Genomic DNA, 12100 nt, shown 5'->3' on the forward strand with positions numbered 1-12100 from the left:
TTACTTCTGAATATTGTCTTGTATTTATTTACCTACTTTAAAATGTATGTCACTGCAATTAATGACACATTTCACTAGTGTGTCTCTCTCCAGTTGCAGATTTTTAATTTTTTTTTATCGATTCCTTCCGTTGACGCATAATAATAAATACATGAAAAGGAAGAATTGTATATGGGGACAAGCTCTAAAGAATTTTTAACATTCATTCAGTTTTGATGAAAAACTATTTTGCAGTGTAGGATCTTGATTGATTATATCCAAAATAAAATACATTACTGAATAAACATATTTGTTTTCTCGAGTGTTAGAAGTTGTTTCAAGAGATTTAAATGTAAAAGGGATAGGCGAGTTCTCGCCATTGAATGAGCTTCAAAGGTTTCTCAAGAAAGACCGTTAAAAAAAGTTTTTTTTTTTACAATGCAGGGAACAGGGGGCAAAGTAAAATAGCGTGGTGAAGTGAAGTGGTGAAATATTTACTCTGCTTTCAGCACCATCTATCTGGTAATATTTTAACTATGTAGCAACACATGTAGTCTATTCCAGTCCAGAAAAAGTTACCTTTTTAATCAAAGAGTTCTATATTACAAGCTATTTTCAAAAATTGATACTTATATTGCAACATTTTGATGTAAGTCAAAAATTGTTTTTGTTATTTTAAAATGATACAGTTATTGTTATTGACATTTTAAACATTAATTGAAACTTACCAGCATTCGGTGCGGTTATTTATTTATTTAATAGTAAACTTATTTATATTTTAAATGTTTTGTATACTTAGTCAAGTGCTTACAGACAAAGTGGATGGCGCTAGGTGAAATAGTTCCTTTTATTTACTTATTCAGTCTTTTATTACATCATTGACGAATTGATTATTTTATTCATTTACATTCCTTCATTTATTAATTCTTTTATTTGTTCATCCATTCACTTATTTTCTTATTCAATGACTACTTTATTCACTCATTCATTTTTTCTTTTGTTAATTAATTAATTTATTTACTTTCTTTTTTGCTTTATTTTCCTTTTATTTATTCATTTGCTTTTCGTATACTATTTTATTTTTGTTTTCCCTTACAAAAAAAATTAAAATTTTCTGCTTTTTTTTAAGATACAAATATCTTCCAAAAACAATGCTTCAATGCAAGTTTTATTCAAAAAATACTTTGTTCTTTCTTTTATGCATTGTAATTTTAAAAACAAATTTCGAGTTATTCGGTGTATAATCTTAACCATATCACTTTGCCCCGAAATTCCTTACTGCAGCTTTTCTTACAGTGCATCTGTCAAAAGCGGTGCAGCATGAAAGTGGGTGCCACTGGAGAATACATTAAGCTTGCAAATAGTGAAAAGTCAATACGCAAAAGCAAAACTACTGAATACGACGGACATTGCAACGATTGTTTTGATTCACATACAGTGTTCTAACAAGAAGTTCCGTCCAGAACTAAATGAGCATATTTTCCCGTATACCACTATCGATTTTCTGGTATCTAATCAATATTCTCTTCATTTGCTAAGGTTGCACATTACGTCAAACATACCTTTTTTTTTTAACATTTAAAGTTTATTTCTAGGAGCAAAATATGCTTCGCACACTTGATGAAATAGAGACGTAAAAATAAATAAATAAATAAACGAACAAATAAATTAGTAGCGCCTTTTAAACAAAGCAACTAATATGTTTTTTTTATATTAATGAAAAACTCCTTAACCGTTTTCAATAAGAAAGAAAAAAATAATGAAAATAATAAGTTCATTAAAATAAATACATATTATCAAAAAAAAAAAAAAAAAAACATTTATTAAACTCTTTTTCTTATGTGCGCCTTACATTTTATTTTAGCCCGTTGCCAAACATTAAAAAAATGAATATACTTAAAAAATAAAAAATGTCTACTTAAAAAAATAATTTTCATCATTGGGAAAAAAATCGTCTGCGCTTATCTTTACGTTAAAACATAAAGGACTCGGAGTTTCTCCGTCAAAAACTGAATACATAAATTAAAACCTTAGAGTGAAAATAAAAACATCATATCAACAATAATATTACTTCACAGTAATAACCAGGAGCTGCGGGGTCAGAGTAGGAGTCGAGCTGATTTTGGGGCAGAGAGTCCGGAGTCAAAGGTTTTAAATTCAAAGACTCGGAGTCAGAATCGGTCATTTTTCCCTTAAAGTTTGCAACTCTGCCAATGCTTCTGGAGTCAGAGTCAGACTGATTGTGGTATAAAGGAGTCAGAGTCAAAGTCCAGTATTGAAGCTTTGAAATTCTCAGAGTCGGATTCCGACATTTTCACTTCGAATCTTAATTTCTGCCAAAGCTGCGGAGTCAGAGAGTCGGAGTCCGATTAATTTTGGGGTACAGGAGTCTGAGTAAGAGTCGGCGGTTTAAAAACCACCCTTAAAATAGCTAAATCAAAAAAAAAAAAAAAAAAAAAATCTGCTCTAGGGATGTTCCTCATCAAGAGCTATTTCAAACGAAGTTCCTTTGAAGCAAAGCCGCCTTTGAAATTCGAACCTCAATTGGCTTTTAGTCTCCCTTAATGTTATTATTATTATCATTATTATTATTATTATTTTGAATTGTTCAAAACTGAATGAAAAATCGTTCAAAGCAAAAAGAACTTTTCTGTACATATTCTTTCTTCATTAAGAACTTTTTCCAACGTAGTTTGATTGAAGCAAATCCGTCGTTTAGTTTAGGATCTATATTCGCCTTAAATTTCCTCGTTGGCACTGATGCTAAATTTTTTTGAACTGCTCAAAATTGAACGAAAATTGTTCAAATCAAAATTTTAATAATGGGAATGATTAGTCCTCCCCGAGATCTTTCGATCAAAAAAAAATTTGTTCGAACCGGACTATTCACTCAAAAGTTATTGGGGGGAAAGTGGGGGGACTCACAGTCTATCTGACAGACACACATTTTCCCTATCTAATACCCTATTTCTAATTTTTAAGTTTTCGATATTTACTTAATTTTATCCTTTTTTTTTTTTTTTGGCTTTTTGTTTTCGTGCCTAGCGATATATTTTAAAGATACATTAAGCCTTCTTTCATGCTTTTTTCGTCTTTCTTCTACTTTTACAGGAAAGTAGCCTAAAAATTGAAAAACTGAAGTGTTACTAAAAAAATCTTTAGGAAACCGGGAAACCCTCTGCGAGAAATAAAATTGTTGAGAAGAGAAAGGGCTTATTTAAGACATTAAAAAAGGGGGGCTGCTAAACTCAATATTTCGTCAGCTCATTGGTGACTAACTAAAGATTTGAATTTTTAGGTCTATGTGGAAATTATTTAAAAGTTCTTGAACAGTTTTTTTTTTTTTTTTTCCAAATTTTCTATGTTTTGCAAGGGATCGAAGGGAAGCGTTCATAGAAATCCACGAGACGAAACAAAAGTGAAAAGGAAAGAACTGGCTCATTTAGGACATTTTTTGATAAATAGGGTACTAAACTCTAGGTATCGTCTGGCTGTTGGCGCCTAACTAAAGATCTGAATTTTCAGATATATGTGGAAACTCATTAAAAGTTTACGTACTTTAATTATTTACAAAATTCTCTATGTTTTTAAAATTGATGAGAAAAGAAAGGGCTCATTGAGGACATTTATTTTTAAAAAAAAGAAGCTACTTTTCACTTTTCAGTCTAGAGTCCCCCTACCTACCACTATTTGTGGCTAAACCAGTTGAATTGGACACTGAAGACATCTCTGATTTTTTTAACCAGACCAGAAACCGAGCAATCCCTGGTCCAGCACCCCCAGAGGTATCATTTCACTTGAAGGATCACGAGCATGTTTAACGTCCCCCAGTCACCATTAATGAAGATGGTACATCTTTGGTCAGCGAGGATCGAACCCGGGACCCTACGGTCACCAAAAAAAAAAAGCTACTAAACTCTGTGTCTTCTGGACACTTGCGATTAACTAAAGATCTAAATTTTCAGGTCTGTATGGAAACTCTTAAAGTGTTTATAAACTTCAATTCTTCCCAAAACTCTATTTTTTTTCCTGCGCAAAAGGCCGAAAGAAGGCGCTCGTAAAAATCCACTGGGCAAAATAAAATTGATGAGAAGAGAAATGGCCCATTTAAGGACATTTTTAAAATATTTCACTCTCCCATCCGGACAATAGACCCCCGAATCTTCCCCATCACCATTCCAGGAAACATCGATCAATGAAATTTGGATGGAGACCAGCTGATGGGTGCAGAGAGAGTGGGGTGGGGGAGGGATAACGAAGTTTCATGAACTCCCCTCCTGGCAGAAAGAGGGGCCCCGGGTCGCTTCGCAAACAGGCACGCGCTTCGGCCCGATAATGGTAAATTTTGTCGTCGGGCGTAGGCCGTAGGTGGTTCAGTACATACATATTCTTTTTTCTTTTTTTCGTTATTTTCATTCTCCCCTTCCGCATAATTTGGGTGTTTCGCCCGAGTTGCCCGGGGGAATCAGCTGTGCAGAAAGGTTGCCGTCTGGCCAGGTTTATCGCTCCAGTACGCGAGAGATATTCGACAGGATTTTTGCTCGGATTGTGGGAGAGATGCGCTTCAACGCGCCGTATAATGCAGACGCAATCTCTTCCCGCATCACATTAGCAACTTTACATACCACGGGTGCTCACCCCATAATCCCTAATTGTCAGAATTCTTCTCATTAAAGGGCACCGAAAATTATTTCACCTGAAAACGGGCCTTCTCATCAGTTCTTTCCAAATAAAAAAGGAAGGTTTTAAAACCGTACCTTTTTTTCCCTTATCATCTATTGGTTTTAAAAATATATGTTTGAAAATCTTATAAATTTCAAACTGTCCCTTTCAAATTCATAACTTTGTATTTTAAGAAGTTCATGTTAAAAATCACGTATGTTTTTTTTTTTTTTTTTTTTCATCGTCAGAAGCTCTGATAATGTGACAGCAGTATTTTAAAGTTTCGTTTCTATAAATTTACAGTTAGGTATTTTTGCAAAAAGGTTTGCTTAATTTTTCCTTTTCTTTGTTTCATTTTATGCCCAAGATACATATTTTTGGGTGCTATATGGCCACCGCATTTATTATATATATATATATTAATAATAATAACGAGAAATGTTTCTGAATATATGGCGCAGCAACAGTGTATGAAGATTTTAAAAATGTGTTTGAGTTTTTCGGAAACCTCTTTCAGTAATTTTCAAAAACTTTCTCGACTGGCTTAGAAAACTCTTTCTGTAGTTTTGAGAACCTTTTCCTGAGTTATTCAGAAAATTTTTTCAGCATTTCAGAAATTTCTCAAAAATATTTTGATATTTACCCCACTTAAAATTTATCTTCTTATTTTTGTCAATTTTACAAATGGTTTCATAAAAATTAGCTTTTAATTCCGAGCTTCTTTAAATTGCGGGCCCCGTTGCTGTGCTGTCTCTTTTCATCACCGCCACACGTGGAGGCCGTGTTTGACAGTTTTAGAGTGAAACTCATAAAAAAGAAAACATTAAAAATTATTTGAGTGCCGCTAAGCAAAGTTAGTCAGTGAATAAATTTTAAAATTATGAAAAAAATTGTTAAACATTTGCCATAAAGTAAAATTGATGATTTAAAAAGCAATACAATTTGAAAACCTTCGATTTTTTCTATTCTTCGGATGTAAGATATAAGATTTTCAAACCATTCTTATGTTTCATTACACTGTCTGACACGATTTTTCTAATGCCAAGTTTTTAGTTAAAAACTTGTTATAAAATATAAAATGATGGGGTGAAGAATGTCATTGAAAATACATTTCTTGCATTCTCACTTCAATTGTTTCTTTCCTAATCTTGCAATGGTGAGCGACGAGCAAGGTGAACGCTTTCATTATGATATTAAATACAAAAAACGTTACTAAGGAAAAAGGAATGCAAAAATGTGTTGGGATATTACTGTTGGTTTCTAATTCAAGAGGGTTTCACTATTCATAATAGGAAAAGTTAATTTTTCATCCATTTCTATTTTAACATGCGACTTATTTTTCTTCTCAATCATAAAACCTTTGCTATTTCTCCACACAATATATGTATAAGTGTATATTATTACTATATTTGCATTCAGATTAACATGTTTAGCTTTGATTCAAAAAAAAATCAGTTTTTAGCTATTTATGGAAATTAAATTTGTCATAACTTCAAAATGATACGTGTTACAAGAATTTGGTTTATATATTTATGTTCCGCACACCCTGCTTGACATAAATCAGCTGTTTAACTCTATGTTATAGAAAAAATAAAATTTTGTCACACAGTGTTATCATTTGTTCACCAAAACACGCCAAATAGAACTTGATGGCCATTAAAGATTGTATCTGGCAACCTTATTGCCAATAACGTTCCCTTCTATAAATGTCCCATGGTTCTTTAAGACGAAGGGGACAGCTTTTAGTTCACTTTCATTATTTATATTCCAAAATTTACATTTTTGTATTTCTAATTTATTTGCTGTTTTATGAAGGCTTTTAAACTAAAAATGTATTCGTAGGACTCTGTTTCACTCTGAAACGCACATTTTTAAGACAATCTTAAAAATTGGCATTTGTATAATGTGAATCTTGTTATTTTTATTCTATTTCTAGTTTATTTTCCGAAGTTTGCATCTTACACACTGAAAAAAGGAGAGGGAAAAGTAAAAGGAAAAAGTAAGTGAGTTTAAAATGTTCCTACTTAAAAAATGATTAATAAATGGAATTTACTGAATCATCACGCTCAACAATATGGAAGAACTACTTTGGCGTCGTTTTTAATAACCGTTTTAATAACGTTTTTAATAATGGCGTCGTAACTCATTACTTTCATTTCTCATAAAAGACACCGTTAGATTTCGTTACCTAATGGTTGTTTTAATATTTAAAAAGTACACTCAAACCTCTTTTTGTGCGGTCTTTTCTTGTGCGATTTTTTTTTTTTTTTGATTTTTTCTTTTTCTTTTTTTTTTTGATTTTTTTTAATTTTTTTTTTTGTACGGTGCATGAAAATTTCAATCAGATTGAGACTCAATTGACGATAGTTTTTATAAAACGGATGAAATGATTTATGAAACGAACGAATTTTTTTTATGCGGTCCCTATCCACCGCACAATAAAAGGTTTGGGTGTACTGTCGTTTTGAGAATTTCCGTTTTTTTTTTTTTTTTCACTGCTTCACATTTTTTAGTTCTGTGACACTTCGATAAGTCGAAGTTGAAAGGAAAGAGAGAAATGCGAGTTATCGAAAATTTGGCTCATTGAAAACGAAAACATAACTGTAGAATAAAATAAAATATTACCACTGAAACTCATCAAATTTATAATGTGAGCAAAAATTGATAGAATAATATCGGAGAGATTATTTTTGTACTTCACATAAATGAAATGTAATATAATTACTATGTAAATTCAAGAGTGTGGAGTTTGGAAAACATATTAATTTGTATGCTGAAATATAAGGTTTTACTTTATCAAAAAAAAAAAAAAAAAAGAGAACATCGTTTATAAACAAAATCTGTTAACGAAGAGTAAGGGGAACACTCGGATGGGATTCGATGAGAACTTCAATACATCTGTTGCTCTTCTAGTACCTTGAAGCAGGCTGTAGCCAGAGGAAGGGGAGCAGGGGTCAGACTCCCCCCCCCCGAAAATCTCAAAGTCTTGCATGCTATAAAAAAAGCTGTAAAAAATTTCTTTTTTGCACTTCAACTCGGAAAAAAAATCAAGATGTCCCCTCCCCTCATATCAGCAGAAATCTTCTAAGCTTTCGCTTTTAGGACTTCAATTTCAAAAAAATTTCCGCTGAAGCGCCCCCGAAAATTATCGAAGAACGGCCCCCAAACCTCTCCTCCCTCTAGCATTACCGAATATGTTCTAAAACCTGCGTTTTAAAGCTGACGTCAAAATATTTTGGAGGAATGTCTCTCTGCGCCCCCCCCCCCCCCCCGCCGTCACGCTAAAATCATTAAAGATTGTCTTTAATTTAGTTTTCATGGCTTAAATTTCGAAAATTTTCCGGAGGAGAGCTTCCGAAAACTCCCCCCTTTAATATCATTGAAAGTCAACCAAAATTACGTTTTCGGAGCTTCAATTGGGAAAGATTGCCGGTCCCCTTAACGTTACCAAAGATTGTCCTACAATCGTATTCTGAAGATTTTAGTTTCAAAAAAATTCCCGGGAATTGACACCGAATCTCTCTTCTCCCTAACATTAACAAAGATAGCTTAAAACTGCATTTTTGCAACTATATTTTCGAAAACTTTCGGGGGAGAGCCCCCAACCCCCCTTCTCGTAGCATAATAAGTGATAATCATTAATTGCATTTTAAGAGATACAGTTTTAAAAAAGGACCGGGGGAGCGCCCATGAACCCCTTCTTACAATGTCAAACGTTGTTTAAGGGGTCTAAGGACCTTTAATCTTCAGAATTTTCGATTTTCTTAAAAAAATATATGTTATGCATAATTTTATTCTGAACAATTTGATACCTTATTTATTACCATACGCCAAAAACTTTTCGAGTTATTGTAAAAATGCGTAAACTTTCCCCGTAGAGATTTATGTTAACAGCAGCTGTTTAAGCCTCTTTTTCTCAGGTGCCGATTTCTTCGGTTTTCTCGTTTTGCGCGCATGATATTTCAGAAGGTTTGTTATATATTTCCGTAAAACTTTTCATGCATATTTGTCTGATACATCTTAACGATCTGAACCTGAATTTCAACTAAAAAATTACAGTTAATATTTAAAAATAAATATTTTTTACCCAAAATTTTGTAAATTTTCGATATTAACTTACCAAATTTCAAAAAAATAAATAAATAATTAAAAAAAAAAATAAATTTAGGTTCAGGTCATAAATATAAACCAGATAAACATACATTAAAAGGTTTACGGACATATATAAGAAACTTTCTGAGATATCATGCGCGCAAAACAAGAAAACCGAAGAAACCGGCACCTGAGAAAAAGAGGCTTAAACAGCTACTGTTAACATAAATCTCTATGGTAAAGTTTAGGCATTTTTACAATAACTCGAAAAGTTTTTGGCGTATAGTAATAAATAAGGTATCAAATTCTTCAGAATTAAACTGTGCATAACATATATTTTTTCCAGAAAATCGAAAATTTTGAAGTTTAAAGGTCCTTAGACCCCTTAAAATGCATTTTTAAAAATACAAATTAAGAAAATTTGCGGGTTCGGACCCTGAAATCTCTCCTTCCCTTACTATCACCAAAAATCTTCTAAACTGCGTTTTTAGAGCTACAATAAAAAAAAAATTCGTTGGCGAGTTCCCGAACCGCCCTTTTATTAACATAATTAGAGATACAACAATTGCAGTTATTACCCTCATATACCACTTCTTCCTCTAACATTACCAAAGGTCGTCAAAAATGCATTTTCAAGACTACAAATCCTTAAACTTTCTGGGGCAGAAGCCCCTGTATTTAAATCACATTTGATATAAAAAGAGGCCTTCAGTTTCATGCACGTTCTATTTATTTTTTGACTTCGGAATAGTCCTGAGAGTCATGCAGCGACAGCAACTTCTAACACTAACCACTGACCCAAAAGAGGGTTTTCACCCTTTTGACGAGACTCAAGACAGTCCGAAATTAGGTTTCTAGGCTCTTAATTTTTTTTTAAATTTTTGGATCAGTTTCAATCCCTGCTATCCTCCCTAATATCAATAAAGGTATAATGAGATACCGAACCCAGTGTCAGTTTGGCATGTATTTCAAAATATTAAAAATACTCCCAGGTCTGCTAATCCCTTACAAACAATAATTTGGGCGTTCCTAACCTTCAAAGCTCATCACTCTGTCATCAAAGCACTGTCAGTGCTATTTCTGTATTAGCTACGAGTTTGTTTGGCACTCTTGGCTTCCTTAAATGGTTTTCCACCTCAAGCTCAATCACTCCTATGCCGGGCTGATGAGTGCTAATAAGCACGAAACTGCAGTCCTCGGCTGGAAATGACTGAACTGGCGGTGTATTTCATGTACTCATGAAAAGAATTTAATGGTACATATTACTATTTCACGTTCCAAATTGAGAGCCAATTGTCATAGCTATCTTTCGCAATTGCGACATTTACGACACCACATGTGATTTTCTGTGCCAACAAAACTTGTACATCATCGAATTTCAATTAAATGATATTATAATAATAAATTTAAATTTCTGAGGAAACACATTTGCTCACAATTAAACATTTTGATAAAGTAACATTAACTCTTGGTAATTCAATAGAATTACTGTTTAAAACAAAAAAATTAATGCAACCAATAGTTCCGCCTCCCCCCCCCCCGCCTTCCGAATTTCTTAAAAATTTTGTGTGTTCCCCCTCTCTCCTTTCTCCGTCCCCTTCCATTACCATATGTCTACCAATCCAAAATAATGCTTCAAAAATCATAGCAACACGTGACTTTTCTGTTGAAAACTTAAGACCCCCCCCCCCCCCCTCTCGAAACAAAATCCTGGCTACGGCCTTGCCTTGAAGAGAAGGTAATTATGCCACTGATTTCTTACATTCTTACTCGCATTTCTGAAGTTCTTACTTCTTTTCAACACCAGACGCTACTTTCATTTATGCATTATAAAATGTCTTCATCAGTTGGGTTCTCTGTGACTTGAATTCCGTCATCAACTGCAACAAAATCCATAAACTCTGATTGATTGTTCATTTTCTTTTGAAAATAAGCTCTCTTCAATTTGTAAATTTATGTCAAAAATTCATTAGGTTAATTTCGTCCAGACGCCTTTTGTTGCCTTTAGTTTTGTTCATACTATTAGAAGGCGGGGGGGGGGGGGTCGATTTCGACTTATGGAGTTACGTTAAAAAGGAAAGTCTAGCAGCATAAAGTAAACTTCGGCTTATCAAATATTTTGGCTTATTGAAATTCGGCTTATCGAAAATAAATAACATTAATTTCCCATTCAGCTCGACAGGAATAACGATTCACTTCGGCTTGTCGAAGTTTTCGGCTCATTGAAGTTCGACTTATCGAAATTTCACTGACTTTTAAAAAAATTAAATAAACAAAAATAAAAACCCTAGAAGGCCAATTACTGTACTCATCCGACAAGGTTATTAAATAAGTTTTCTGCTCCTAATTTTATAAAATGAAAGTTGGCAATATTGTACACGGGTCTCTGAGTCGAAAAATAAATCTAAATTTACTGTTCGGAAGCTTTGAAGTTGTTGAAATTGCTCTTCCGACATTGAAATTTTTTATGCAACATTGGCAATGATAGAAGTTTTGTGCGGTTGCGAAGTCCAAAAAGGTATAGTTTAACATTTAGAAGTTTTATTTTGCTACAGTAAAGTTGGACTACTTTTATTGAAATAATTTAATATTCATCTCATTTCTGACGTGGATCAAGGCTTAATTTCTAACGAAAGAAGAGCAGGATCCCTCTAGTCCATAGAACTTATTTTAATGCGCAAATAGTCTGAATTCCGCCCAAATTTGAAAAATCACATAAAACCAAAATAACGTGCAGGATTTGAGCTAATATGAGCTCCCATGTAAATTAAGTCCTGACTGTAGTTGACAAACTACACAGCAATAGGAAATCGTGTGGAGAAATATGTCTATTGCTAGAAGATCGATGTCGAGACAAAGGAAAGTAAGCAGGGACCTTTACCCAGGGACCTTATCCCGTTGGAGGTCGCGGGAGGTCAACTTCCCCAAAGCTGACTTTCCCCAAAATTCCTAATTCGTCAAATTTTGTCTGACGATTCGAAAAATTTGGAAATGCTATATATTCCATATCGCAATTTTTAAATGCCTGTGATGTCCCTTTTCCTAAGATGTACTTACACTGAAATGTGCATATCTGTGTTTTTTCATTCGGCAAAATTTGGAGCTCCATTCAGCAAATTGAGAAGTTTCTCCCTCCTCGAAATTTTAGTTCGGAGTGCCCGTGAAAGTAAGTTCGTTTAGATTTGAAAGAACATTTTGTTTAATTTTTCGTTTGTGAAGAAAGTAATTATCTGGATATTCTTTTAGGGGAAAATATTAACTCATTTCGCAAGCAATGTTTTGTGCAAAAAAATCTCACAATAAAATGATTCAACTCTAAAAAGCACTATAATATGATTCATCTATTCAACATGCAATGAAAAAAAAA

This window comes from Uloborus diversus, chromosome 1, assembly GCF_026930045.1.
Source record: "Uloborus diversus isolate 005 chromosome 1, Udiv.v.3.1, whole genome shotgun sequence".
Lineage (NCBI taxonomy): Eukaryota > Metazoa > Arthropoda > Arachnida > Araneae > Uloboridae > Uloborus > Uloborus diversus.